Consider the following 5,270-nt stretch of genomic DNA (forward strand, 5'->3'; position numbering starts at 1 on the left):
CCCCAGTAATCAGCTTTTTAAAAGGAAGGAAATCCTGCCATTTTTTTTTTACAACATGTATGAATCTATAAGACATTATGCTAGGTGATATAAGCCAGATAGAAAAAGAAGAATACTACATGATCTTATTTACATTGGAATCTCAATAGTCAAACTCATAGAAGCAGAGAATAGGCAGTGATTGCCAGGGGTTGTATGGAAGGGGAAATGGAGAGATGGTGTCAAGAGGTACAAGATTTTAGTTATGCAAAATGAATGAATTCTGAAGATCTGTTGTACAATAATGTGACTGTAAGTTAACAGCGTTGTATTATATACTTCAAATTTGCTAAGGAAGTATATCTTTAAATGTGTCCACCACGCACACATAAAAAGATAAAAAAAGAAGACAGTAACTATGTGTGGTAGAATTTTGAAGAATGAAAAGGATTAAAAGAAGCCATACACTGAAAGATATTATTTGCAAACTACATATTCAACAAAGAACTCAAATAAAGTACATAAACAACTCTTAACATTTAATAGTTAAAAACAAATATTCCATTATTCTTGAGTAAATACCCAGAAGTGGAATTGCTGGGTCATATGGTAGTTCTAATTTAATTCTTTGAGGAGCCTCCACACAGTTTTCCACAGTGGCTACACCAGTTTGCATTCCCACTGAGTGCATGAGGGTTCCTTTTTCTCCACATCCTCGCCAGCACTTGTTATTTCTTGACTTTTTTATTTTCATTGTTCTGACAGGTATGAGATGATATCTCATTGTAGTTTTGATTTGCATTTTCCTCATGATGAATAATTTTGAGTGTGTTTTCATGTGTCTGTTGGCCATTTGTGTATATTCTCTGGAAAAACAACTATTCAGGTTTTCTGCCCGTTTTTAATTGGATTATTATTTTCCTGTGTGTGTTGAGTTCTTAACATATTTTGGATATTAACCCAATTTGAAAAGATATACACACATCTATGTTTATTGCTGCATTATTTAGATTAGATTCAGAAACAACCCAAGTGCCCATCAATAGATAAATGGATAAAAAAAAAAAAGATGTGGTATATGTATTACACAATGGAATGCTACTGAGCCATAAAAAAACGATAAGATCTTGTCATTTGCAAGTGCCTGGATGGAGCTAGAGGTTATAGAGCTAAGTGAAATGAGTCAGACAGAGAAAGACAAATACCATATGATTTCACTTATATGTGGAATTTAAAGGGAAAAATGAACAAAGATAAAAGAGACAAACAAGAAAATAGTTTCTTAAATACAGAGAACAAATTGGTGGTTGCCAGACAGGAAGTTGGGGGGCAGTGGATGAAATAGATAGAGAAAAGGGGATTAAGAGGTACAAACTTCCAATTACAAAATAAATAACTCATGGAGATTAATGGTACAGCATAGGAAATATAGTCAGTAAGATGATAATAATGTTGTTTGGTGACGGATGCTGACTACACTTACCATGGTGAGCACTGAGTAACGTATAGAATTGTTGAATCACTATATTGTACACCCAAGACTAATATAACACTGTATGTTAGTTATTCTTCAATTAAAAAAAAACCTACTCTTCATAAAAAAACATAAATATTCCATTTAGAAAATGGGCGAATGAACAGACATTTCATCAAAGAGGATGGCAAATAAGTACATGAAAAGATGTTTGACATCAGTAGCAATTAGGGAAATACAGATTAATACCAGTATGGGATACTTCTACATATGTATTAGGACCGCTAGCATTAAAAACCATGACACTACCAAAAGCTGATGAGGGGAAACTGAATCTCTCATATGTTGTTGGTGAAAATGTTAAGTGGTGCAAGCACTCTGAAAAATAGTTTGGCAATTTTTTAAAAAACTAAACTTATGAATATCATTCAATCCAGCAATCACCTCCCTTAGGCATTTACCCAGAGAAATGAAAACTTATGTCCACAGAAAAATCCGTATGCAAGTATTCATAGCAGTTTTTATTTGTAATAACCCAAATCTGGAAACAACCGAAATGTTCTATAATATGTTAATGGTTAGATAAACCACAGGACATCCATACCGGGGAATACTACACAGCAAGGAAGAAACAACTATTGATAGATGCAGTGATCTCACAAGGTTGTATAATGTGTGATTCCATTTATATAACATTTTCAAAATGACAAAAAATTAGAGCAATGGAGAGCATATTGTTAGTTGCCATGGGAATGTTGGGGAAGTAGAGAGCTGAGTAGCACAGGGAAGATCTTTGTGGTGATTGAATAGTTCTGCATATTGATTGCTTACACTAATCAAGCCTGTAATAAAATGACATAGAGGTAGACATAAACGTTGTACCAATGTCAATTTCCTTGTTTTGACATTGTACTACAGTTATTCAAAATGTAACATTTGGGAAAACTATGTAAAGGATACACAGGATGTCTTTACTATCTGCGACTTCCTCTTAATCTATAATAATTTCAAAATAAAATAAAATAAACAAAGACAGATATAGCCAGAAGAAGCATGTGTTTGGTGAGACCGTTTTCTCTGGTGCAAGGATAAATGGATCTGGAGTCAGATAGACTAAAGTCCCATTCCTGACTCCATGGATTACCAACTCTGTGGCCTTAAGAAAGTCCACTGACTTCTCTGACCTTCAGTTCTGTGCCATAGAATGGTCTTTATCAATTTCCTAACCTAAATGTTAGTCATTTTTATATCATTTCACAAATGTACAGATTGCTACATCATCTATAGACTGTAGTGTTATTTAATTATACTTTTTATAAAAACCAACACAATCCATTTGCTTAAACTCATATTTGGACCACATCTTAAGTAATTTTTCTGTAAAATCACCAGATCAAGAGGTAGTGATTTTTTTTGTCAAATAAGTATTAAAATAAAATTATTAAAAATTGAAGTTTGCCACTTAAATTGTCACTTATACTGTCAGTGACATGGGTCACACATTTCATGAAATGCTAGTTTGGCAACTTACAGATGAAGAAAGTGATGTCTCATAGACAAAAAGAAACAAATGTTCAGATTTTAAAGATCTCTTAAAGTATAAATCATAAGTAAAGTCCCAAGTCCTTAGCAGTATTTGTCCGTCCTGAGTTGGATCTCTATACTAGACACAGTTCTAGGCATTGGGTAGCTCTGCCTGCTTCTGTGGTTTGTTTCTCTTTTTCCCTTGCTCACTAGACCCCAGTCATACTTGGCTTTTTGCTCTTCCTAGGAGACCTATTGCTTTTCTTCCTCAGAGCCTTGCGATTCTCTCTGCCTGGAAGATTCTAGGTATTCATGTAGCTCACTTCCTCCATACATTTAGGTTTCTAGTCAATGTCACTAACTCACAAAGTCCTTCCTCGGATAACCTTCAAAATAGACACTCCCACCACCCACCATTTATACATGTACATCATCTTATCCTCCAACCCTTACCCTGCTTTGTTTGTTTGTTTTTTTGTATATTTTTTATTGGCGTTCGATTTGCCAACATATAGTATAACACCCAGTGCTCATCCCGTCAAGTGCCCCCCTCAGTGCCTGTCACCCAGTCACCCCATCCCTCTGCCCACCTCCCCTTCCACCCCCTTGTTTGTTTTCCAGAGTTAGGAGTCTCTTATGTTCTATCACTCTGTCTGGTATTTCCCACTCATTTTCTCTCCTTTCCCCTAGTTTTCTTTATAGCACCATGATCACTTGCCATTATATGTTTATTGTCTCCCCTCCTTAATCAGAATGGCAAGACTTTGCTTTCGTCTTCTTGGAGACCCAGTGCCTAGAACTGTGTCTGATATAGAGATCCATATCAGCCAATTCACCAGTCCTCCCTGCAGGACCTGAGAGAAGTGGTCAGGTGGGTTCCATTTGTAGTATTTGGACACCAGGAACCAGCACATCTCCCAGACAGTCCAACCATTTTCAGATGGTACCAATCATCAGAAGTCTTTCCAATTAGTTAAAACCTGCCTTGCTGCAATTTCCACCCAAGACTTCTAGTTCTGCCCTCTAGGCCTGCACAGAACATATCTTTCAGGAGGTAGTGATTCTACCTATCGTTCACTCATCAGTGTTTTTCAGGTTAATAGGTCTCTCCTTCCATCATTACACAAGCATAATCCTCTGGGATGATAGAGAGAACATGTGCTCTTGAGACAAGTAAGCCAAACCTGAATCCTGACATCACTCTTCAGTGTAACACTGAGCAGATTACATTTGCCTTTCAGGGATCCTGTGAGGATTCTAGGGGGTCAGTGACTTCATTGAGTGGCTTCATGTTCACTGCTTTCCTGGAGAAGGGACTACTTAGATATCAAAGGCAAAACAGATTTCCTGATATGCACCAGGCTTTCCCTAATACGTGCCAAGAAAGAAGAGAGTACAAGAGCACTGGGACCATCAAAGGGTATAAAATGACCATACCACAAACTAAGGATCCCCGAAAGAAAACCCAGTGACTCACAGATACACTTCCTGGTGGAGCCCAAGCAGTGCTCCCTTTCTATTTCCTCTTTGTTGGAGAAACTGCGGGAAGCATTTTTGCTCTGAGGCTAGAGACTAAGAAAGTCTCAGAAGCAGCCAATATTAAGGATTTGGATTATAGGAAATAAAGAGTAAATGCATAATTAAAAAGAGCTGGATGATAAGCTGAGTTAGGAGGATCTCCTTCTGGTTCTTTCTTGCTCACAGTATGACCCTGGGCAATCCTCTTCCACTCTGAGTCTGCATTTTCATAGTTGAGAAATGCCAATTCTAAGATCTATCAGGGTGTGAATGAATACCATGCATGCATTCATTAATTCATTGTTTTCAACAAATGTGCACAGCACATTCTTGACATACAGAAACTACAGCCAGTCCCTACCTTCAGGGACTCACTGTCTGTTAAAAGTTGCCCTTGATGTTGTCAGTCCAATAGGGGTGATAAACTGGAAAAATACTTAGTTCCAACCTCACATGAAAAACATTATGACAGAAAGAAGGAGGGAGAGCAGTTGTAAACATAAGAGAGGGGGCTAAACTTCCCAAGGAGAGGAGCAGGAAAGGCTTCATGGAAAGTGGGTCCATTCTCTCCACAATGCCAGAGACTTGGGATGGACTTGTAGATCCTCTGTTAATGTCTTCCACCTTCCCAGATGATGTCTCGAGAAGGACTCTGAATATTGGATCATCAATCTATGTTACTGACCCACAAGCTGGTGAGTGGTGGGGCACTCTGCCCTTCTCTGATTTATTGTCCATGACTCAGCCTTACCCAAGACAATAAAATGCAGAGTGA

This window comes from Canis lupus, chromosome 24 (genome assembly GCF_003254725.2).
Source record: "Canis lupus dingo isolate Sandy chromosome 24, ASM325472v2, whole genome shotgun sequence".
Lineage (NCBI taxonomy): Eukaryota > Metazoa > Chordata > Mammalia > Carnivora > Canidae > Canis > Canis lupus.